The following is a 25,943-nucleotide window of genomic DNA, read 5'->3' on the forward strand; positions in this document are numbered from 1 at the left end:
CTAACCATTTATTGGGTACCTACTGTGTGCCGAGCCCTCAGTGATTTTCTGCCTAGGAATGTCAAACACGGCGTTCAACAAATCTTTGAAATGAGGAAGAGTCTTGCCCAGCTGAGGTCCTGCTGACTTCAAGTTCAGTGTTCATCTCGTTCCACTAGTAAGCTTCCCGGCTTAAACTTTATTACCAAAATTTATTGTTCTTTCCATATACCCCAGCCGCACCCCCAAATCTGTGCTCTTGCTTTCCTCTTCCACCTTATCTGACACGGGCCTACCTGCAGTCTCATGAGCACCTTTCTGTCCACCAAACTCTCAGAACTTGGGCAGCCTCCAGACATTTGCACATGCCGTCCCACCTCCCCTCTGTGTGCATGGGACTTCCTTACCCAGTTTTTTTTTACGTGGCTGGCACCTTCTCATTGTATCTATGTTCTCCCTCTCTGAGAGGCCTTGCCTGATCACCTTACTAAATTAACACCTTGTTCCTGGACACCCTCCATGTCCTCATTTTATTTCTTTCACGTTTATCACTATCCATTAATTAATTCAACAAATAATTCTTGATCACCTACTTAGGTTCTTCATGCGTGGTGTTGAACAAATGGGCAAAAATCCTGTCCCCTGGCGGAGTTTGGGGAAAGAGAGGCAGGCAACAGACAATAAACATGCAAATAAGCCATGTGGTATATTAGAAGGTTATAAGTCCTATAAGGGAAAGAGAACAGGGTAAGGAAAGGAAGGTATAGGGAGTGCAGTTTTCAATGAGGTGGTCTGATCAGCCCGTGAGAGGTGACATTGAGAAGGTGACCGCCAGCCCCGCAGAGGGAACAGCCAGTGCAAAGACACTAAAGAGCAGCACGAGGAAGACAGTAGAACAAGATGAGGTCGGCAACTGACTTTTCCTCTCATTTGCTTACTTATTGTGTATTCACCTAGGGAATTTCAGCTCTGGAGCTGTATAGCCCTGTCTTCTCTGCCGTGTCCCAGCTCGGGTACAGCAGCACGTGGCTCACGGTAAGTGCTCAGAAACGACTTTGTTGAATGAATATGTGAATGGAGGGATGGACTGATGTCTGGAACCGTCCGGACCAGACTAAGGTCGGCCCAGGGCTAGTCAGTGGCCGCCGGCAGCGCCTGGTACCTCATTTTGGTCCTTGTCCCCGAGTTGCATGTCCCTGGGTATCGCCACTGCAGCGGGCGCCGCCTGAGCGTCGCGTCGGGGGGGAATTCCGACCGAGTCAAGGAGCATCAGGAACCGGACCCGCCCCACGCCCCGCCCTTTGGTCGCTAGCAAAACCTGGAACCGCGGCGCCAGCCCAGCCCCACTGAGGCGCTTGGGTAGCTCACTGGGCATGCTCCGAGCTGGGCTGAGCGCCAGTGCCCCAGAGGAGTCTCCCGGTGGGGTACGCAACGCGCCAGCGGAGCCCTGCCTGACGCTCAGCCCTACTTTGTTTCTCGAAGCTTTCTTGAGGGTCTGGGGCATTTTTTTTTTTTTTTTTCAAAGCTCAAAGGGAAAGCTGGGAATTTAGAATCGGCCAAAGGCGTTCTCAGGCCCCTCCGCTGTGTGATCTGGAGCAAGCATCTTACTCTCTCTGGTGCTTCCAGTAACACAAATATCCGTCAGTCTGATCTGGGCAGAATTTGGGGATTGAATGAAACAAAAAACGTGAACACGTTTAATCCACTTTAAAGATCCATTTCGTGAGGGCCCGCCTCAGCTATCTGCCATCTGCATACCAGTTTGCCAAGTGCTAACATAAGGAAACGGAGGTTAAGGGGCATGTGGATTCTTGGAGTTGTCTCAATTTGCCTTTTATGAGAAACTAGGCTGAAACTACCTTTTCTTTCCCCACATTCAACGGTCACTAGTTTAAACAGTGTTCTTAAATTCGAGCTAAAATTCATCTATACACCTAAGGAAAAAAGACCTAAATCTTTTCAAAATCATGCCTTTCAATCACCATAACAGAAATAGGAACAAAAGAATATTCCCCAAACCGGAAGCAAATGAATGTCCACAAATAGTGGAATGATCAATTAGGTTATGGTGTGTTTTTTGAAATAATAACTAGTTTATACTAAGCTAGACCAAATTGCAACTGGGGAAACCATAGCACAGTACAATGTTAAGCGGAAAAAAAGCTGAAAACACAAATATATTGCATAAAGAATATGTCTACACAGTCACCCAGACTAGAAGGAAATATGGAAAAATGTCAATGGTTTAATTTTGGGGGTTGTGGGTTGGTATCTCTTTGTAAATTTATCTATTATTGTCACAATGTTGTGTTTGCAATACTAAACATTAGAGGACCAAATTAAAAATTCGCAAAGTTTTGTGTAAGTCTAATAATAATAATAATAATAACAACAACAACAACAACTGTTATCAAGTGTGCTTGATATTTTAAATATACTCTGTCTTTAATCCTTACAGTAACTTTGCAGAATGGGTGTATCTAGCTCAGTTTTACAGAAGAGGAAACAACCTAGGAGCCATTTACAACTAGTAAGAGACAGGGTCAGGACTGAACACAGTTGGTCTGACCTCAAAGCCAGGGTGTTAGGTTTTATAATACTGCCTCTCTGTGTAGTAGCTTACCATGTATTGGTCGTAAAAGAAGGTATATATCATTTCATCTTGCGCTTTTTTTTGCCTTATTTTCTCTACCCTTTGATGTGTTTGTAGGCTACAGATTGCCTTTAAATGTTCTGGTCTCCTGTTACTACTTTATTTTTTAAAATGTTTGTTTTTGAAAGAGAGAGGGGCACCTGGGTGGCTCAGTCGGTTGAGCGTCTGACTTCGGCTCAGGTCATGATCTCGAGGTTCATGAGTTTGAGCCCTGCGTCGGGCTCTGAGCTGTCAGCACAGAGCCTGGAGCTTGCTTTGGATTCTGTGTCTCCTTCTCTCTCTGTCCCTCCCCCGCTTGCACTCTGTCTCTCTGTCTCTCTCTCAAAAATAAATAAACATTGGACAAAATTAAAAGAAAAAAAGAGAGAGTCCATGCAAGTACATGTGAGTGGAGGAGGGGCAGAGAAAGAGGGAGATAGAGAATCCCAAGCAGGCTTCATGCTGTTACCACAGAGCCCAACACAGGGCTTGAACTCACAGAACTATGAGATCATGACCTGAGCCAAAATCAAGAGTCTGACACTTGACTAACTGAGCTACTCAGGCACCCTACTATTTTATTGTTGGATCAAATTGTTAAAGTCCATCCTTTTCAGACATTGCACCTGGAGTGACATGATGTTATTATCAACAGTGACAGTTAATCTTATATCATAAGGTCCCAAACTGTATAGAAAGGAAGCTTTTGGATGGAGACATAATCATCTTAGTCTATGTGGTTGAACCTAGCCAAATCAAGAGCAAATAGAGGCCTCATTGGGAGTAGGGCTATCCCAAATCTCAACAAGGCCAGTCCAGATAGGACCCACATAAATTATTCTTCCTGGGTAATCATTTTGGAGTCAGAGTCACAACATAGTAGAACCACATGGTCCACAGACTCTTAGAACTTTGCTGTGATGAAAAGATACAGAGCCGATAGTGCTGATGATGTTTGCCAAGCGAAGGCCGGGGCCCTAAGAGCAGACCTCCTACTGCTGATAAGCAAAAAAAAAGAAAAAAAAAAAAATCTTTTAGTAATGCCCTGGCCCAGCAGTCACTAAACAAGAAACACGAGAAGCCAAAAAAGGTCATTTCCTTGGACAGGAAGGTATGCCACAAACCCAATATGTATCACTGGTAATGGACCAGATTGGTACAAGAGGAATATGAGATTTGCAACTGGACACAATTATTAGCATATTCCCAGAAGCTGCCATTTGGACAGAAAATCTGGTGCCAAACAGTGCACATAGGCAATTGGCTGGGGGCATTTATAGGAAGAGTTTCCTGGAAGAATCACGGAGGATTGTCATTCACTTCAAGACTCAGGAAGTCTGGGCACCACGTGGACTGTTTCAATGATTTACAGAGCAGGACTCCCAGCTGAGATGCTAATGCTCATCAATTATTTGTGCTGTTAATGCAAGCTTATGAAGGACCTAAGCATCAGCAAATACATGGGCAAGCGGTGCTGTTATAATGACAAATGAAAAGAATACGATGTAAAATTATATGCGTAGTATGGTTTCCACTGTGCAGAGAGGGAGACACAGAATTACTAAGTTAAACCATACAAAACTGCCATTTCATAGGTCAATAATGGTTGAATGTTGGCAACTTTCTGTATTTCAGCTTAATACATACACACAGAAAAAAACTAGAAAGAACTGAACCCAAATATGAAGGGCGACTCTGTCTAAGCATTGCTTTTGCAGGCAGAGAAACAAGATACAGAAGGTATCTTTTGTAAATCAGGAGAATCTTGTCTTTGGGCATCTATTTCTTTGTTATGTCTTTATAGTTTCCTAAAGCTTATTTTAGCTTTCATTATCAGGAAAAATGAAACAAACATTAAAAGTTGACAAGCCAAACAAAATGATGTAAAGAGAGGGAAATGGCTACTCTGGAATTGAATAAAAACGTGAAAGGTTTCTTTCACAGAGGGTGAAGCCCACCCTGCCCTCTCCAGCAGTGGCAGATGATGACAGAATGTCTGTTCCTGGCCCAAGAGGGAGGGAGAGGAAGAAGTGATCAGTGGTCAATTTAGAGACGTGGTAGTCTGACTTGGGACCCAGCTCATCCCCTCAGCCTGTGTTCTTGGGACTTCTGGACTTCACAGATTTCACTTTGAGAAACACAAATTGTCAGCCTAAAGTTTTATCCATTGAAAAATGCCTTTTCCTTGCAAATTATCACTGCCAAAGGAGCTTTGTCTGTTAAACGGATGAACAAACTTAGCATGGGTACAAGAGCAGTGCTGTGGATTCGTTCATTCATTCATCACATATTTATTAAGCACTTTCTGTATGCCAGGCACTGCTCTAAGTGCTGGGGAGACATAAATGAACAAAAGAAACAATAATCTCTGCTCTCCTGGGCATGCCTTCTACCAGGGCAAGCCAGACAATGAGCAGCAAGCATGATAAACAAGTGAATTATATTGTATGTTAAGAGACCAGGGGTAAGGCTGATAGGGAGGGTGCTAGAGAGGGAGGTGGGGAGTTGCAATTTTAAATAGGATTGAGAAATTTAAATTTTTTTTTTTTTCAACGTTTATTTATTTTTGGGACAGAGCATGAACGGGGGAGGGGCAGAGAGAGAGGGAGACACAGAATCGGAAACAGGCTCCAGGCTCTGAGCCATCAGCCCAGAGCCCGACGCGGGGCTCGAACTCACAGACTGCGAGATCGTGACCTGGCTGAAGTCGGACGCTTAACCGACTGCGCCACCCAGGCGCCCCTAGGATTGAGAAATTTAGACACTTAAGCAATTTAGTCTCTGAAGAAGATGAGGGAGTGACTCATGTAGATATCTGGGGGAAGAATCTGGGTAGAGGGAACAGCCAGTACAAAGGCCCTTAAGGAAGCATATCCAGAATCAGAAGGCTGGTGAGAAAAGGGCCAAAGCTGCAGATCTGCTGCCAAAGAGTTACCAGGGGCAAGAACTTGAGGGCCCTCCCCTGTGAGCTGCAGGAAGAACTCAGCCTCTCTGTGTGAGCTAGACAGAAGCCAAGCCAATGTCATGGTTGCCAAATGTGCTTCTCAACACAATCAGATGTTGAATGCTGTCCCTGTAGATGGTTACTAGATGATGGTAAACATAGATTTGAATAAGGGAACTGAAATCATGTAGCAGGCCTCTGTTGTAAGGGAGTCAGCCGTATGATCCAGAGTATGCATGTATTTTTAATATTATCACATAAGTGCGAAGATAACATAGACAATTATTCAGATGGTTCTCAGACCTTCAAGAACACTTGAGTGAACCCTTAGGAATACACAGACCTGAATTAGAAAACACTGTAGATATGCCAGAGGACCAGAAGGACTATACCAGGCCCACAGACCACCACATGGATTTGCTGCTACACAAGAAATGGAAAAGTAAGTCTAGGGACTTTGAGATCCTGCTCCGGAAACTCAGCAGAAGGAGGTGGCTTCAGAAACAAAGAGAAATGATGAGAAATGCAGGCAATGAGAGTTGGTATCCTGAACTGTCGCTGCTGGTACTTAAGCAATGGGCAGTGTCTTCTTACAAACCAGGGAGAATGGGTTTTGTCAAGTCTGTCAGCCACACCTTCAAGGTTCATGTGTCCAACAACAATAGGAGACAGAGAAAAATACCCAGGCCATGTAGACTAGTCATACAGAGGTCATGGCTTTGAAAAAGCAGCAATGATAACAGAAACACTCAAGGATTACCCTAAGAGAAGATTCTAGGGAGAAGAGTCAGGGAAAATACTGAAAGCAGCATTTAAAAAATTTTGATCCAGGAACCATATATCAAGATCATCTTGAGAAAAGGAGTCTTCATGTAAAAGCAGACTTCGGGTCTCTGCTCAGACCTTCTGATTCTGCTTGTGGACCCCCAAGAACCTGCATTTTATAATTAACCATAAGAATCTTCTGTACACTGAAGTTTTATAACTTCTGTCCTGCAGCCTCCGAAGTACGTACACTAAGAACACTGTGTGAGTGATAAACTAAGAGGATGGAAAATTTTACCAAGAGATAATCATGGTCTTGTAAGTATCGCGGATGCTTGGATGGATAGGACAAAGGACCAGAGCGTCAGCTTCTTAAACATTTAAAGGGGTAGAAGAGGAGGGGACAGGGAGGTAGAGAGAGGGCATCCCCTGTAGGCAAATGGGGACCCCCTAGTAGAGAGCTATCAGGCTTTCTACTTTCTGCTCTTGACCTTGGATCTCAGACTCCATCCACCTGACTGTGCTGTCCTGAGGCCAGGAGGAAGCTAACAGTGTGACTGGAGAGGAGGTGTTAGTGGTGGCAGTCACAGTGGTGGTGATGTTTGCCAAGAGGGGTGGACGTTAAAATAAACACATTGGAGTGTGTAGAGCACACACAAAACTGAAACAAACTGAAACTGAGAAGGTCATTACCTCCTGAAGAGGAATTGGGCAAGTGGGGGCAGGGGAGGTATTCGTGCTTACCTTTTGCCATAAACCCTTTTGTACCTTCTGAATCATGTACCAGGTGATGGATATAACCTATTTATTAAAAAAAAATTTTTTTTAAATTTTAAGTTCATTTATTTTTGAGACAGAGAGAGACAGAGCATGAACGAGGGAGGGTCAGAGAGAGAGGGAGACACAGAATCGGAAGCAGGCTCCAGGCTCTGAGCCATCAGCCCAGAGCCCGACGCGGGGCTCAAACTCACGGACCGTGAGATCGTGGCCTGAGCCAAAGTCGGACACTCAACTGACTGAGCCACCCAGGCGCCCCAGGATATAACCTATTTAAAATCCACTTTTTTCCTCTGGAAAAAAAAATAATGACGTATGCATAATATTTAAAAAAATTATTTTGTTTTACATTTTGGCTCCCCCTAAATTTTACTAACCAAGTACAAAGCCCAGGTTACTTGACAAGTAGAGGCCGTAACTATGACCAAGGCACAACACAGTATAGCTTGCTCAAAGGAAAAAGCCATAGGTCAAGGGCTGTTACTCCTGCTGGAAATGCATGTGGCTAAGGAATTAAATAGAAAAAGGCTTTGGATGAGGATAAAGGAGTAAGAAAAATCACTTCAGTGATCTCGAGATCAAGAATGATGCTTTCCTGACATAGCTGGTCAGAAAATGGCTGGGGAAGTCAGATGGAAAAGTTCAGCTACCCAGGCCTTGACTGGAAGTCGCAACTATGAAAAGATGATCATCTGAGATCTGTTCTAGCTTGGCTGACCATCCTATCCCAAGACGCTGGAAACCTGATCTGGGCCCAAAAGAAAACTGTGCCTCCAATCCCTGGTGACATTTCAAGAACAGGGGGCACTGTTCAGCCTGCCCAGTGCTCTGGTGACCTTCTAGTATTGCATGGATGACATACCACAGGATTTCCTCAACTGCGCCCTGGCGTCCTGCTAGGATGTTGCTCTCATTTTTTCCACGGTACACACAGTCACTGCGTTGAAGTCCAAACAGACTATCCAGTGACGCCTCTATAAACATGAGTCACATGTGAAGTTTAAGGAATCCCTGTTTGGGCAGGGACATCAGAGTTCCTACGGCATGCCATCTTCACATACAGGGTACAGGTAGATGAGAGTCGTATGATTTTCTGCCAAGATGCCTGACTTCACGCGGTAGCCACCAAGGCCTCTACCCAGATACTGCTCTCCTTCATCCCAAGCCCCCTGTTTCAGTGTGAAGTTCTCCAGCTATCCTATCAGAAAACATTACCCTCTGTCCATTTCTTTGTCTTCTTGGGCTTCTTTCATTTTGGTCTTGGATGCCACCACCTTGCCCAGCCTCAGTCAACCCAACCTAACCACCAACACCAATCTCTTTCTTGCTTCCCCTTGAGGAATGAAGGCGACCCATGTCAACCTAAAACAAATCGTTTGACCATCGCTGACTACTCAGATCCTCCCCATCCTTTAAGGTCCATCTAATAAGCTATGTCTTCCTAGATTACCCCAACTGGTTATGAGCAGTCTGATCCCTGTACCCCTGGGTATTTGGTCTGTTTTTTATGCTTCTCATCTCATGCTGACTCCCATTCAGTTGTTAATGTACATGCCCCTTTTGGAAGGCTCTTAAAAAATCCCAAGTGGGGTTTTTGAGGGAAAGAGAGAGCTCAAGCCAGGGATGGGCAGAGAAAGAGAGAGACACAGAATCCAAAGCAGGCTCCAGGCTCTGAGCTGTCAGCACAGAGCCCGACATGGGACTCAAACACATGAATAGCGAGATCATGACCTGAGCTGAAGTTGGACACTTAACCAACTGAGCCACCCAGGCGCCCCAATTATTTCTGAGCAGGGTATGCAAGAGGCTGTGAGCTTCTTCTGAAAAATTGCCCACCTTTCTGCAGTTAGCAAGAAGTTATTTTGTATCTAAAGTCCTTCTTGAGTTCTTTCTGGAATTCTGCTTGCAAGCTTAATAATTAATTGACCAATAGACAGAAAAGAGCTACAGATACCTAGGAAGTATAACGAGATATAGGATATAAGTTAAGGGAGAAATATGAGCAGTGGTGTCCTAAATAAGATATAATTAATCTATGATTAGATATAACTATGCACTTTCAATTTCTGTGTGAAACAATTAAAGGAATTAGGACATTGCCCCTGCCTCTCCACACTTGGGAGTCACCTCGTTGTGCTGGCAGAAGGTCTACAGGTCTAGGACACACCCCTTGGTTGTCTACCTGTATTGCTGAGTGAGCTAATTCCAAACCAGCTCTGGGGCCCGTGACCTTCATCTTTAGGCAGTAGGACCAGGAACAACAGGGTGGATAAAATCCATCACAGAAATTACCAGGGAATAGACGGCCGCTAAAACCTTGGTGTCTGTGGTTTCAATTTCATTGCAGTCTAGAATTGTGTATAGTCTTAACCATGGGAAGCTTCCCTAATTTTGTCAGTACCCATGACAATATTTTATTTGTTTACTATAGGGTCAATGCATTGAGAGGAGTCTTCATTTCTCTCTCAATCTTATACTATCAGAGTAACCGGCTTTCTTCGATTGCATAGGCAGACTCAGAAGCCCCTCCTTCTGCATTTAGATTCCACTAGATTTATGCTTAACACATTATATACAACTGAGCAAGCCAGCTGCCCCAAGTGTGAACTCACATCATTTCTTTTTATGCTGGGAGCCTAGATAGAATCTGGCACCTAATAAGAGTGTGATGAGTGAGAAAATTACTTGATATTAGATTGCCTTATTGATATGTTTGAGTCAGGCCAAGTCCCTTGACTTACTAAGGCCAGCATATTATTTTCCATTACACTTGGATCATTGGCCTAAAAAATGTACACAATACTAATACATATTTCAAATGCCAATTCACATGAGAGAACAATTTCCCAACAGTGCTATTTAGTTTTTTCTCAAGTTCCCTGGGTTGAGGTCAGTCTTTGTAGTTAATGTTGGGTTCCTGACCCAAACACAGACTGTGCCAGTTATGAAAAAAAAAAAAAATCAACTTTCCATGGTTTGAATACAGAGGTGACCGTGGGAACGTGTACAGCTCTGTCTCTGGTTCTGGTGAAGTCATTCAAAAACCAGTGCAGCCTGGCTATCCTGTGCACCCGCACGGAAATGAGGATAGACAAGGTCCAGCAAGAGGAAACGCACCCATTCTGCAAAGCCAGCCTTGGCATGTAGAGTGGAGGAAAGGATCCATCCCATTCATGAGGAAAGAGAGCTCTCTTGCTATTTATTAAGAAACACTGAAGTAGGGGTGCCTGGGTGGGGTGGTTCAGTCAGTTGAGTGTCTGACTTTGGCTCAGGTCATCATCTCTTGGCTCATGGGTTCCAGCCCTGTGTCAGGCTCTCTGCTGTCAGGTCTCCTCAGATCCTGTCTCCCTTTCTCTCTGCCCCTCCCCGGCACTTTTGGCTCTCTCTCTCTCTCTCTCTCTCAAAAATATTAAATAAACATTAAAAAAAGAAACACTGAAGTAATCTTGACAACTGTGCTGTATAAGGAAAAAATATGGACCCAATAGATTCAAAGGAAAAATCCAAATGCAGATAAAGACTTATGAGCAGAAATGGATTATTTTAGCACTGTTGATAATTGCTGAAAATATGAAAAGAGGGAATGAATATATAACCATATGTCCCACTGATTATCATATAAATCTTAAAATTATTTTACAAAGCGTTTGTAATGACCTGGGCAAATGCTAGTGGTATAGTTTAGATAAGGACAAAAACTATATTCATAGCATCACTTTGTAAAGAAAAACACATTTATGGGGTGCCTAGGTGGCTTGGTTAGTTGAGTATCCGACTTTGGCTCAGGTCATGATCTCACAGTTCGTGAGTTTGAGCCCTGTTTCGGGCTCTGTGGTGACAGCTTAGAGCCTGGAGCCTGCTTTGGATTCTGGACTCCCTCTCTCTCTGCCCCTCCCCCACTCATGCTCTGTCTCTCTCTCTCTCTCTCTCTCTCTCTCAAAAATAAATAAAACATTAAAAAATTAGAAAAACACATTTATGAACATAAAAAATCCTGAAAGTACAGTAGGATGTGAAGAGTATTTCTAGATAATGATATGACTGGTGTCTTAGTTTATTCAGGCTGCTATAACAAAATACCATAGACTGGGTGGCCTATAAACAACAAACATTTATTTCTTACTGTTCTGGAGGCTGGGAATTCCAAGATCAAGGCGTTGGTAGGTTGAATGTCAGGTGAGGATGTGCTTCCAAGGTTTATAGACAGCTCTCTTCTCACTGTGTTCTCACATGGAATGGGGTGAGGGAACTCTCTGGGGTCTCTTTTATAAGGGCACTGATCCCATTCATGAGGGCTCCACACTCATAAGCTAATCACGTCTCAAAGGCCCCACCTCCAAATACCATCCCATTGGGGATTAGGTTTCAACATACACATTTTGGGGGGACACATCCAGTTAATGGCAACTGGTGATTTCACATTTTTTTGATATTCTACAACATACGTATAGCACTTCAAAAATAAAAAGGAAATATTTTTAAAAACCTGTGTAACCAATAGCAAACACAAAACTTTTGCTCCCGGAGAATTGTATGGGAGGATATTTTTATATCAGAGTGACTGTAGCACTGACCACAGGAATCTCATGACTCTTCTGTGGGAGGTTTAACTATGGTAACTACGATACCCATGGTCTCCTCATCTCCTTTACACCAGCCCTGCTGGCAGTCCTTCTGAGTCCTAGAATCCCCATTAGTTGGGAAGCCCATGAGCCATGGAAGTGTTTAGCAAGATCAATTGGATTTCCTCATGTAGGAATTTAAACTGGAGAACACAGTGGAAAAAGTGTGAAAACACACACAGAGAGCCCAAGATCAAGGGACAGTCAGAGTAACTGTGGTTGAATGTTACACTAATGATGTGATTTCCTGGGGTCCACACCCCTGTGTAGTCCCCTCCCACACTGAGGCTCAGCCAAAGTGACTTGATTTGGCCAACAGGACATCAGTGGACATGACACAATGGATATTTAATAGGCACTCGCACATGAGGACTGGCCCTCTTGGAACCCTGAGACCGCCATGCTGTAAAGAAGCCCGCGATGAAGGACCCCATGGAGAGAGGCATAGCCATGCCAGGTTTTTCTCAGCTGAACCCAGAGAAGACCAGTAAAAGAACTACTCAGCCAACACACTGAATCATGAGATAAAAAACAAAAAAAAAAAAAAAAATCGTCAGGGCACCTGGGTGGCTCAGTCGGTTAAGCGTCCGACTTCGGCTCAGGTCATGATCTCGCAGTTTGTGAGTTGGAGCCCCGCGTGGGGCTCTGTGCTGACAGCTCAGAGCCTGCTTTAGATTCTGTGTTTCCCTCTCCCACTCATACTCTCTCTCTCTCTCTCTCTCTCTCTCTCTCCCTCTCTCAAAAATAAATAAAACATTAAAAAAAATTGCCATTTTCAGCCACTGCCTTGCAAGTGGTTTGTGACCAGCAAGGGGTAACTGGGACAGCCACAGCAGGAAGTCCTGTTACTGAGGCCTCCACCTTGCATCTTTCCATTCCAAGCTCCTTTTTTTCCTGGCTTGCCTGGACCCAGTGGAGTGTCTGTTCTGGGGTTCTTTGAGATTACCATCTTCTATATTTATCTTTATAGTCTTTCAGCAAGCCTGTGTTATTTTAAGGCAGGCGTTATTGTCAAACCCCAGCATTCAATGAGCTGAGCCAAAATGTGAGTATCTTTAAGGAGAGGGATACTGTGGGTCTTGTTTACCATTCCCCGCGCCCGGCCCCCATAGAATGGTGTCTATCACATAGCAAGGCTTTAAAAGATATTTGTAAGTAAATGAACAAGCAGATCTTGAGGGCTTGTTTAAAATGCAGATTCTAGGGGCGCCTGGGTGGCTCAGTCGGTTAAGTGTCCGACTTCGGCTCAGGTCAAGATCTCTCGGTCTGTGAGTTCGAGCCCCGCGTTGGGCTCTGTGCTGCCAGCTCAGAGCCTGGAGCCTGTTTCAGATTCTGTCTCCCTCTCTCTGACCCTCCCCCGTTCATGCTCTGTCTCTCTCTGTCTCAAAAATAAATAAACGTTAAAAAAAAATTTTTAAATGTAGATTCTAGGCCCCCCCCCCCCCCACCTCTGGAGACTCTGATTTGGTGGGTCTGGGTTGGGTCCAGGAAACTACATTGTTATTAAGCCATGTGAGTGAAGCCAAGGCAGGCGGCCTATGGACACATTTTCACCTTTCGGGCCTCAAGTTATTCTTGCAACTGAAAGAAGCCAATTTATCAATTTTCCAACTGTCTCTGCGTCAGAATCACCTGGGTTGCTTACTCATCATGTTAGCTCCTAGCCTTGCCTCCTGACCTACCAAATCTGAAAATCACTGAAAGTGGAAACTTATAATGTGTATTATCAAGAAACTCCTGGGAGAATCTGATGCACCTGGTCTGCAAGTTTAAGGGCATTTGCAACCGCTGACCTAGCAAACACAATTCTCTGAAAGTCATTTGGCCATCAAACATACTTTTCTCATTCCCAAGAACAGAGAACACACCCCTCCTCTGTTAGACAGTCTCACACTAATCTTTAAGGCTTAAAAAAAAAAAAAAAAAGGTTTTCATGATTACTGTGAGAGGTATTTCTTAGGAACTCTTTCTAAGTTTAAATGCCTCATCTGTCAGTCAGACTTTGGTAACACCCGCCTCTCATGTGCTGTGAGGACTACAATGAGGAAAGGTGCATGACAGCACTTTGAAACTGAACACACGAGGCACATGATTTGTAAGCCTTGGATCATAAACATGTCATGCCAAGGATTAAAGTATTTTTATCTGTTTTTAGACAAACAATCATTCATTATGAGTTACCTTGCTCTTCTAAGGACGGGATCCCGATGGCTACATTTCTGATTCCTTCACACGGTGTTTAAAGCTGTGTAATCTGAGCCCTGCATCACCTTGGTCTCTCCTGACCCCTCTCCTCCACACCCTTCTGCCCCGTGCGTGCCAGCCCTTCCAAATGCTGCATGCTGGCTCACCTCTGTCACAAACCCCGCTCCACCTGGGCACTGTCTCTGGAATGTTCTTTATTATTGTCCATCCCCATCCATCGGGACCTTTCCTGAACCTTTGGTGTCTGTTACTATCTTCCACCCTTTAGGCAGAATTGACCAGTTTCTATCTGGAATCCCCACTGAACATTTGTCCAAGATCCTGTATCACTTGGTTACACTTCACCTTCTTCCTCCACCTTGAAGGCAGGAACTTTTCCTTATTCGTCCCTGTGTTTCTGGCCCTGAGTACAGTGCCTGGTACAGAGAAGGGACTGATAAATATTTGTTGATAGCATGAAAGTCAGGGGCTGTCTTTGGTGGGGCCTTAACTTCTAGGGAAAGAGAAAAGTGCTCCCACCTGGCAGTGGCCCCTTGTTTCTCTCTGACTCTGATTTCCTGCTGCTGTCCCTCTTCCCTCCATGAAGCGACTTACGAAAACCAGACAACTTGCGACAAGCTGCTTGCCTGATCTTTAGCTGGTGGGGGTATCCAGTAGGTTTAGAAGAGTTCGCCCAAGTGGGTATTATATCTACACGTAATATTTGATACAAATGAGAAAATCAACGTATTAATGAGAAATCTCTTGTGAAGGCCAGTTCTGAATTGTTGGTGCCTACTAGCTACCTCCAGCTGGATGTCCCAGAAGCACTTCAAACCCAAGGACTCCCAAACTAATGAATCAGCTGCAGCCCACATACTTGTTCCTTGTCCATTGACTGTCTGCCTAGTCGCCTGGTTGCCAAGCTCCAAGCCCCCCATCTCTCTTGCCATCTAAGAGAATGACCTCTTCTCTCTGTTCCAGCCCCACAGTATTTCTCACATCCTTCCCAAGCTCTGTTTTCTGCTTTAGGACCTCCTTATCTCTCACCAGTGCTCTTGCAAATAAGCTCCCAATTGGTCTCCCAGCTTCCTCTCACTTTTTTGTTGGAATATGGATAATAAGTTGACCTTGCTAAATATAGATTTGGTTTTTTTTAATTAAAAAAATCTCTATTTATTTTTTGAGAGAGAGAGAGAGAGAGAGAGAGAGAGATACAGAGTGTGAGCAGGGAAGGGGCAGAGAGAAAGGGAGACACAGAATCCAAAGCCGGCCCCAGGCTCTGAGCTGTCAGCACAGAGCCCAATGCGGGATTTGAACTCTGGACCACGAGATCATGACCTAAGCTGAAGTTGAATGCCTAACCGACTGAGCCACCCAGGTGACCCAATAAAGTGTAGATTTGAACAAATTCTTCCTCTGCTTGAATGTTTCTCCAGGGCCTACCTACTGAAAAAGTCTGCATGGTATTTGATGGTAACAAATCTATCTGATTGGATGGCATCTCCTGGGAAGTGAGAACATAAGAAGGAGGCACCAAGAGGCATTCATTTGTTCACCAAATATTGATTAACACCAGCTAAATGCCCTGCTCTGTTCTAGGTTCTGGGGATAGAGTGACGTCTTTTGATTTTATGGAGCTTATACGTGAAGAGACAAAAAAATGGAGTCACTTTAAGATGACCTCTGATCTGAAAAGCAAGGACTGTGGTAGACTGTGTAGATTGCATTGGCTTCAATTCTTCCCTCCTCTCTGCATCCATGCTCTTTGCCATGTAACCTTGAAGTTCCTTACATTAGAAGTAGATGGACTTCTCCCTGCTGGACTTTGGGCTTGGCCATGTGACTTGCTTTAGCCAATGGGATGTTAGCAGATGTTATGCAATTAGAGGCTTGAAATATGTTTGCGTGGTTAAGCTTGTCCTTCTTGTACTTCTGCTTCTGCCATAAAAAGGCTGCCTCGGGTGGACTGCTGGTCCCAGAAGAATGAGCAAAATGGGAAGTAGAACCAAACTGAAGGAAAGGTTTTTGTCTTAAGATGCTGGGTTTTAGAGGTAGTTTGTTACATAGCAGTATTGGAGCAACAGCTCATTGATTCTATCCTCCATGAGACCTTCTTGAAACCCCTGCTTTGGAAGTGCTATTCCTGAGGAACTGGCTGCTACTATAGAGGCCCTCATACTTCCTTAGTTCTGTACAAGAAACCTTTCCATGTAAGAAATATTTTAACCTAGTCATTTACATCAGCACCTAAGAAACCCGAGTATGTCTTTTCCTTGCAACCTGAATGAGCCTGAGACACGATCTCCCCTCCTATCACAGGTCCTAGAGGGAAGAGATTACTCTTGTTTGCGAAACTGGCACAGAACCTGGTGTACTGACTGCATGCTGTACTCCACTACTTGTGGAACCAGATGAGACTCTGGCCAAAATTAGTGAATTTGATGAAGCAGTCTTCCCTAGATCCTCTCTTAGAAGATCTTTTTCTATGCAAGAGACTATTGTTAATTCACTTTATCTACCCCCACACCCTCCCATCCGCCCCCTCCCCCCCACTATTGGTGAAAGGAAGGTACTCTGTCAGGCACTGAGATATACAGGCAAATTAGGCATGGCTGATCTTATGTTTGTAGAGATTACAGATTAATAGAAGAGATAGGCTGTTCCAAGATGGCGAGATAAAATCTATCTGGGAAATGAGGACAAGATACTGACGGAGTGGAGACTAGTCCAGCTTGGTGGCTCAGAGAAGACTTCAAGGATAAGATGATACTTGAGTTTTGATTGGCAAGGAGGGATTGACTAGATAGAAAAGGGGGAGAATGTTCTGGGAAGAAGGTGAACAAGTGCATGAACTTAAAATCTATGATGAGTGTGTAAGGGTGTGTGGGGTGAAGAGGGCATGAGAAGTGGTGTGAAATGAGGTAGAAACTCAAGCTTGGCCAGGTGTGAAGAGGATTGTGTGCTACAGTGAGGAGTCTGGACTAGGTCCTGAGGATACCAGGAAGCACTGAAGATTTTAAGCAGGGGAGTGAAATGTTCAGATTTTGCATACTTAAAAGATCTTTCTGGCATTAATGGCTTGGGAAGGAGCAAGGACACTTGTTAGGTCATTGCAGTAATGGGGGGGGGGGGCCAATTTAGATGACCTGAAGTGTTGCTAGAAACCTAGAGAAGTGAGGGAATAGGAGAGTTAGGAACTTTGAGTGGATAGACCAGGTGCCTGGTGTCTGGTCCCTGGTCCCTGGAGGGAGGACTGTTGAGACAGCTCCCAAGTTTCTGCTTAAGCACAGGTTGGATGATGATATCGCTCATGGAGATTGGTGGGGTGAGGGGGTCTAGGGAAGACTGCCTCGTTAAATTCACTTGGAAGGGGGAGAGGAGGATAGAAGATGAGTTCCCTTAGGGTCATGTGGATGTGGGTGGGTCTGGGGAGCCTCTAAGTGCATGTCTCATAGGCAGCTGAACACCCACACTCAGAAGAATAAGTATTTGAGTGTCACACGTGTGTGATGGTGGTTGAAACCATGGGTTTGGTTTGTTATATTGCCTGCCCAGAACTGGTGCTTGCAGAGGCACTGAAGAGTCATCTGCACGTGGTAGAAATGACTTTTAAAGCCCTAGAAGAATCTCTACGTGGTATTTAAGAGGTTTTACTAGGATATTCACGTGGGGACCATCCTTTTTCACCTTTGTGCTGCCAGAACTCTCCAGAGGGCCCACATGCTTAGTAATGTTGGATGAATGGATGAGTGAAGTCCCCTGGTCCGTTGGAAGTTGTAGATGGAGAACCAGCATCACCGGACCCATACCCCTGATTCTGTAGGTTCAAGTTGGGAATTAATGACGTTCAGAATTCTCACAATTCCAAACCTTCCAGAGATTCTCAGGTGATTTCTACAATCACCTTGAGGAATTTTCTCATAAAACAGATCCTCAGGCCCCATGTAAAGATATTTTGATTTAGTAGGTCTGAGCTGGAGCCTGGGAATCTGCTTTCAAAACAAGCTCCTGAAGGGTCTCTGATGCGGATGCAATGTGGGCCACATTTGGGGCAAAGCCACTTGTGCTGTATATTCCCCGTATCTCCATCCAGACCTGCTCTTTGTTTTTACTTACTCTAGTCTGTGCCCGATAAGGCTGCCTTCTGTAGCCCGCACCAGCCAGGCTCCTTTGGTCTCTGGCTTCCACTGGGTTCAGTCAATGGAAAGGAAGCAAGAGCAGGAGACGGGTGGGAGAAACGAGGGTGGGCACTGATTTACCAGGCCCCCTGCCCAGCCGTGGTTTGGCAGTGGCTACATCCACAGTTCCTGATGGGTAGCTCTCTCTGCTGGCTAAAGCTTTCCCCAAGTCCTGTATCAGCTCCTTTCCTTTACCCCTGCAGGCCTGGGGTAGTAGCGGCCATCCATCACAGCTAGCCTCTGGGTGCTTCGTTATCTTTATTTCCCCTAACTCTATCCAGATGTCTAAATAATTTGTTTATTACATGCTCTCCAATTACCGCCTTGAGTGTGCCCTCTGCTTCCTGCCAAGACAGGAAAACAAAAACATTGACTGGAAAGGGTCAGGAATTCTGGGCCCAGTTCAGTTCAGTTTAATTCAATTCAGCAAACATTTACTGAGCGAGGTCCTCTGAGCCAGGCTCTGTGCCAGAAGCTGGGGATACAGAAAGTGACTTAGACACTGTACCAGCCTGCAGAGGGTTCACAGCCTAACGGGAGGCAGAGCCCCAGAATACAGGGTGATGGTGTGGTAGCTCAGGGTAACATTGGAAGTGCAGGGGAGACATCTATGCTAGGACGGGCAGGCAACAAAGGCTTCCCAGAAAAAGGGGACATGTAGAATTCGGGTGGGCAGGAAAAGAATGAGAGAGGACACTTCAGGCAGAGACAGAATCATGACATGAATGGCTGCCTGGAGGGAGCTTTGTGTCCACTCTGCTGGAAGGTGTGCAAGAGGGTTGCCTCAGAGGTTTGAGATGTGGGATGCTCCCCTTGGAACAGGTGCTAGTTAGGGTACCCCTGCCTCCAGGTGTTCTCTGTGGACTGGGGACCTCCTATTCTTTCCCAACTGCCATGATTTGGGCTCCTCTCCTCTCCTCTCCTTTTTTTTTTTTTTTTTTAAACATTTTAACTTTTTTTAATTTTTATTTTTGAGACAGGGAGAGACAGAGCATGAACAGGGGAGGGTCAGAGAGAGGGAGACACAGAATCTGAAACAGGCTCCAGGCTCTGAGCTGTCAGCACAGAGCCTGACGCGGGGCTCGAACTCACAGACCACAAGATCATGACCTGAGTCAAAGTCAGCCGCTCAACCGACTGAGCCACCCAGGCGCCCCGTGGGCTCCTCTCCTTCTGAAGCAGGTTACCTCACAGCCTACCCTCAGAGGGTTGTCTAGGAGAAAAGAGGGAGATTGCACGGAGTAAGGGGTGGGGGGTCCATGAGGTTAAGTCAAAAGAAAAACTCTGGCTGTTATATACAACAGACCTCCCATTTGGGACTCCTGATTCCACAAACTATCTCCATTGACTTTAAAGGAAGGTGAGTCTGGCAAACTCTTATTCAGCCTTCAAAAGCCAACCGAGATTTTACTTTCTGCAGGAAGACGTCCTGGAACTCCCTAACCAATGCTTCTTCTTTGTCTTCATCCTAGTCTTTGGTAATTTGCATGATCACCAGCCTGTCTAGCCCACTTGAGTACTAGATCCTCAGGCCTGTGGCTTTGACCTATTTGTCTCTTTCTCTCCAGGACACAGCACTGGGCCTAGAGCATAATAGAGCACGAGAAAATATTTGCCGAACAGAAGCAACAGGAATTCTTGCTGCATTAGCAGAAGTAGTAATGATAATGGTGATATTATCAGCCCTATTTGAGGAATGAAGAACCTGTGGCCCAGGGCAGTGAAGGGGCTTGCTCATCATGTTGGCACGGCCCATAAATGACAGGACAGAACTGGGACTTGAACCCGAATAAGCCTGTTGATTCCATGGGCTAGAGTATACATGGCCGGGCTCTTCACCTGCACAGGCACAGCATGTGGTGGCTGACCAATGCTACTCAAGCAGCAGATTGAAAATAAGAGCCATGTTGATGGAGTGATTGCTCCTGACCAGGAATTGTCAGAACACCTCATTTCCGTCAACTCACTTAACCCTGACAACTCACTTAACCCGGCTTCTGGAGGTATGTGTGTGATCGTTGCCTGATTAGAAAGATTAGGATCCAGAGAGGCGGTTAAGCAATGCATCCAGCTCATACGGGGAAGAGGCAGAGCTTGCCTTCAAACTCAGACTTATTCCAGAGCCTGTGCTCTGAACCACTGCACTTTCCCCAGGGAAAACAACACCAACTGCAGATTTAGGAAGAAAGGGAAAGCACTTGTATATACTGTATTTGTAAGAGGTTTATAAACAGAATTATGCCTCTACATTACAGCAAAAAAAAAAAAAAAAAAAAGGAAAAAGAAAAAGAATACTGTTTCTAGAAGCATCCTAAATTATACAAATTGAGAGTTTTAGAAAATTTAGAGCATTGCAGAGTAAATTGCGTGGGCCTGGTGGAATGTGCTTGTTCTGCTACTGAGCAGCTGTGTTATCCTGGGCACATCTCTTCCCCTCTCTGGGTTTCATCTATTTCCTCATCTGCCTTAAGCCTTCCCGAAAAGGCTTTCCTTTCAAATTGCCAAGTACTGGGCAGTTTGCATCAAGTGCAGTCTTTTTGCGCCCTCTCCTGTCCAATTGCAATACTGCTGGTGGTGTGGTTTGAAAGGAGAGGCAGCCCCAATCTAAACAAGGGGTGAGCAGCCAAGGGCACTAAAAGTCCATAACAGGAAGCAAGGGCCAGTCCTGTTCCATCCCTTCAAAGACTTAGAAGTCCTGCCCACGCAATTTCAATTGTTTCCCGAAGCCTCCGTACCCACACGCGGTGCCACCTGTATTATTACCTGCCTCACGTTGTGTGGTGGTTGTTTGTTGACATGTTGATCTTTTTTTTTTTTTTAATTTTTAAAATGTTTTATTTGTTTTTGAGAGAGAAACAGAGCGCAAGCAGGGGAGGGGCAGAAAGAGAAGGAGACACAGTCTGAAGCAGGCTCCAGGCTCTGAGCTGTCAGCACAGAGCCTGATGCAGGGCTCATGAACAGTGAGATTGTGACCTGAGCAGAAGTTGGATGCCCAACCTACTGAGCCACCCAGGTGCCTGACATGTTGGTATTTTTAAGCACAATGCCTGGTGTTACTCGCTTTTATATTCTCTTCCTGCCCCTTTGGGAGAGCATGTGGCACAAAGGCCCTCAGCTCAGTCATACTGAAGGGAAGACAAATGGAGAGAAGAATGTATGAACTGACAAGAGGCAGCCCTCTGCAGAAAGGTTGAGCATGAGTCGGGGAAGTTCTGAGTTTGGAACCGGTGAACCCCAGGACTTTGCCACGCCTTCCTCTGCCTGGAACACGATCACCTCCCTTGATCCAGCTTCTTCTGGATCATACCTCTTTCCTTCCAGTAATGATTTCCTTTGGGAACTCTCCTCTGATTCTCACTGATCTGTGTGAGATCTGCTTTCTATTTGTTCCCACGGCATCCCGAGCTTTTCCTACCAAAACACCTACCAAACCATTTCCAACTCTAATTTGCTTGTTTTCCCCACTGGACTTGTGCTCCCATGAAAGCAGGGACTGTGTCTATCTTGTTCATCCTTACATCACTAGTATTTAAAAACGTCCCTGTCTGTGCTCATCCTTGGAGCTTAAATATTGTTTTTTGAGTAAATACTACGTGAAAATAACATGAATGGGCTGAAGAAATCTAAGAAAGAAATGAAAATCCTAGAAGGGACTCAGCAAGTGTCTAATCTCATCCTTCTATTGTACAGATGGGGAAATGGAGGCTCGGAGAGGTCCTACAGGCTGTCAGAGGCAGAGCTGGAGTTAGAGGGTTCTGATTTGGATTGTCTGGGCTTTCTTTGCTGTCTGGTTTATCTAAGGAATAAAGGAGGCTAAGTTCTTAGGACTGGCAGTGTTAACATCACCTGGGATTTGTTGGGCTCTCAGGCCCTGCCCAAGATGCACTGAGTCAGAATCTTCACTGTAACAAGATCTCAGGTGTTTTGTAGACACGTGAAGTCTGAGAAGTGCCGATTTCAGTGAGCAAGGGGACAGCTAGCCTGGCCTAAACATCATCCCAGTTTGTGCAGGAAAGCCAGCTTGTGAAATGGAAAAGAAAACCTACCCAGGGGCGCTTGGGTGGCTCATTCTGTTAAGCGTTGGAATCTTGGTTTCTGCTCAGGTCATGATCTCGTGTTTCGTGGGTCCAAGCCCCCCATCGGGCTCCATGCTGTCAGCGTGGAGCCTGCTTGAGCTTCTCTCTCTCCCCTCTCTCTGCCCCTCCCCAGCACATGAGCATGTGCTCTCTCTCTCTCTCTCTCTTAAAGTAAATTTTAAAATTAAAAAAAAAAAAAAAAGACAACCTAGCCAAAATATTGTGGCATTCAGTGTATGCAGTAGATGAACGACCAAAGTGCACGTACCCTCACCTTCCAAAGTTCCAGACAGTTTGGAAGTCCAGGACTGGCCTGTTGGAGGACAATGGTTCAAGGTCAGGTGAGGTGACTAAAGGGAAACTCCCAGAAGTGCAGCTGACTAACAAGTCTCTGCTGCAGATTTCCAGCTTTTGTAGTTCTCGAATTAAAAAAAAATTTTTTTCCAAATGCATATTCATTTACACAAAGAATTCTAACCATGCTGCGTGAAGTGGTGGTGAAAGTCCTCACACCCTGCCAGTGACACTGTCGACTGGTGCAGCCTGTTTGGTAAACACTACAACCATATGTAGCAACAACTATAATATAGTTTATCCCTTTGGACCAAGTAATGCCATTCACAGGAAGTAATCCTGGGAGATAGTTCAACAGAAGTGAAAAGCTATATGCATGAAGATTTTACTACAGCTGAAAGTGGAAAGTACGAAATGAGAAGGGGATAGTTGAGCAAATTATGAGATGGTATCTTCCCCAAAACAATTTAAAATTCATTATAGTATAATTAATGTCCCACCTCATCGGCTTGGGGTACACTGCTAATTAAGAGCATGGTCTCTGGGTTTTCGGTTCTGACTCTACCCCTTCCTGTATGACCTTGGGCAAGTTTACGTAACCGCTCTGTGCCTCAGTTTCCTCAACTGTAAAACGGGGATAATAACAGTACTTTCTTCATGGGATTGTTGTGAGGAGTAAATGATTAATTAAGTTAATTAAAATGCCTGGAATAGTCTTCTCTGTAGATTTATATTATTATTAGTTTTAACAAATTAAATGGCCTGGTGCTCCCACCCCACCCACCTGACATGAGAATGCTTTTCTTCCCTTCTCAGGGCCTGCTCTCCTTTGATAAGTCCGAGACTCCCAGGGATGTTTCCTCCATCCTCCTTGGAGTCAGTCTGGTTTTCCAGCCTCAAGGAGAGAAAACAAGAGAATTTGCTCAAATGGCTTGTACATTCCATTCTTTATGGCTCTTGTTGATGTCTGATGCTGCCACTGAGACAAGTGATCCAAGGGCTCTCTTGAATTCTCCCTGTCCTAGAATTATGCTCAACCATGGTAACTCAATCCTATATAGGCCTGGGATCCCAGCTCTTTATACACGGACACACACACACACACACACACACACACACACACAGCCACTGCCACAACTCATTCTCCATGGTGCCTGAGTCATTGTTGCTGAGGGTGAATGAGATCCCTTCCTTTATCTCCCAAGCCCTTGGTCTATTCACATTTATCTCCCTAGAATATCATTCCACTCAGTGGGTAACTTCAGTTGTTCCAATGGTAATAACAGCTACCATTATTTGAAAGCCAAGTGTTCTGCTATTGTATCTTCACAAACATCAATCCTCAGAATGAACCTATGAGGCAGGTACTGTTATTCTTACTTCCCAGCTGGAGTCTATGAGGTTCAAGTATGTTAAGGGGTTTGCTGGAGATCCACACCTTGCAAGTAAAACAATCTTAGATTTTAACCCAGTTTTGTCTAACTCCAAAACCCACACTCAGAACCGCTACCCTACACGGCCTCTCTAGGAAGGGATATAAACAAGAAGTTCATAATAAATGGTAAATGAAGAAGTAAAATCGTAATGAATAGAATTGTGCAAAAATGTCTGCATGTCAAGAGTATTTGCTGTGCAAGACAGGGTTGTGTATGTTTTTTCTCCTCTTAGATAATTTCCTCTAGTGACAGTTATACGGTTTTTACAGTTAAAAGAAGCTGTCCTCCACCTGCAAAGATGACTGCCTTTAGCCTCATAGTTCTTAGCCTTGGTTGCACATGAGAATCCCCTCGAGGGTCTATTTGAAAAGATACACAGTGTCTGGAGTCCATTGCAGATGAAGCATGTCAGGCTCTCTCTGGGGGCTGAGTCCAGGCAGCAGTATTCTAAGAGCTGATTTTAGTGTGCAAGCAGGATTCAGGAACAACTTTATGGAGAAGCTTCACCTCCCACTGTTCTTCTTCTGGAGAATCTAGCTTCCTTGTGTCCTGTAACTCCATGCTACTTGATGCAAGCTTTTCTTTCTTTGCCCAGGAAGGGGCTAGTAATATGACTTATTTCCCAATCTTCTGTTCAGAGGGGCACTGAGAAGACTTTTTGGCTGATAGAAATATTCTACATCTTGATTGTGGTTATATGACTGTATACATTTGCCAAAACTCACTGAAAAAAGGTGAATTTTATTTTATGTAAACTATACTTTATTAAGCCATTAAAATTTTTTTAATGCGTATTTATTTTTGAGAGAGAGAGAGAGAGAGAGACATAGTGTGAGTGGGGGAGGGGCAGAAAGAGAGAGAGAGAGACACAGAATCCGAAGCAGGCTCCAGGCTCCTAGCTGTTGTCAGCACAGAGCCCGACGTGGGGCTCGAACCCATGAACCATGAGATCATGACCTGAGCCGAAGTCGGATGTTAAACCAATTGAGCCACCCAGGTGCCCCTTTATTAAGCCATTTTTAAAAAAGCATGAATTTTGGAAAGAAAGAAATAAAACATTCACAGATTGTATGTTTAAATATAAGGAAATCTAATATAATCTATAAGGATTAAATAAGTAAATTGGCAAGGGAGCTGAATACAAGGACAATTACAAAACACATTAGTACTTCTATTTACTAGCAACACAACTAGGAAATAAAAAGTTTTAAAAATAATTTATAATAACAAAACACAAATGAATGAATCTAATGAAAGATTTTGAATACCAGTACACTGCCAACCGTAAAACATTCCTGAGAGAAATTAAAGAATAATGAAATAAATTGAGGGATAAACCATGTTCATGAATTGGAAGACACAATATGGACAATATATTAATTTCCCTTAAATGGACCTACAGACTTAATGCAAACTCAATAAAATGTCAGGAAATTTTTTTAAAGTGGCTATTAGCAAGTTTGTTGTAGAATTTACATGGAAGGACCTAGAACAGCCAAGGCAATATTGAAGAATAACAAAGCTGAGGACTCCACTACCAGCTGTAAGATTGTTATAAAGCTACGGAAATTAAGACAGTGTGATACATAGATAAACAAATAGGCCAATGAAATAAAACAGAGTCCAGTAACACTCCCATCCATACATGGTCACTTGATTTATGACAGATGTTTTACAGGAAGCCAATGGAGGAAAGCATCAACTTTTCAGTAAAGAAAAAAAGAAGAAACTGGATTCTTCACACCATACACAAACATTAATGATGGACCACAGATATAAATATGAAAGATAATAAAACTTCTAAAAGGAAGCATTGCAAAATATCTTCATGGTCTTGGGGTATGCAAAGATTATTAAAATAGGATACAGAAAGTATAAACCATAAGAGAAAAGCTTGATAAATTGGATGTTATTATTATGAAAGACTTCTGTTCATCAAAAGCACCATTAACAGAGAAGGCAAACCACAGACTAGTAGAGAATATTAGCAATACACATATATCTGACAAAAGACTTATAGCCAGCATATATAAAGAGCTTTTACAAATCAATA

At 44.3% G+C, this 25,943-nt stretch overlaps 1 protein-coding gene and 1 long non-coding RNA gene across 3 annotated transcripts in view; one reads left to right on the plus strand and one right to left on the minus strand.

Moving 5' to 3' along the window:
- PTPN3 (protein tyrosine phosphatase non-receptor type 3) overlaps positions 1–25,943 on the minus strand; it is a 146,019-nt gene that overhangs the window by 111,358 nt on the left and 8,718 nt on the right. The gene's annotated exons all lie outside the window — the stretch shown is intronic.
- On the plus strand, positions 7–24,666 carry LOC121034812 (uncharacterized). Of its 2 annotated transcripts, none has more exons than XR_005792626.1 (4): positions 7–157; positions 937–1,014; positions 6,555–6,638; positions 23,271–24,666. It is a non-coding gene; the product is annotated as an uncharacterized LOC121034812 (long non-coding RNA). The 2 variants fall into 2 exon arrangements; XR_005792625.1 differs by lacking the exon at positions 23,271–24,666 and adding an exon at positions 15,343–15,819.

Source organism: Herpailurus yagouaroundi, unplaced genomic scaffold (assembly GCF_014898765.1).
Source record: "Herpailurus yagouaroundi ecotype Mexico unplaced genomic scaffold, PumYag 160, whole genome shotgun sequence".
NCBI lineage: Eukaryota > Metazoa > Chordata > Mammalia > Carnivora > Felidae > Herpailurus > Herpailurus yagouaroundi.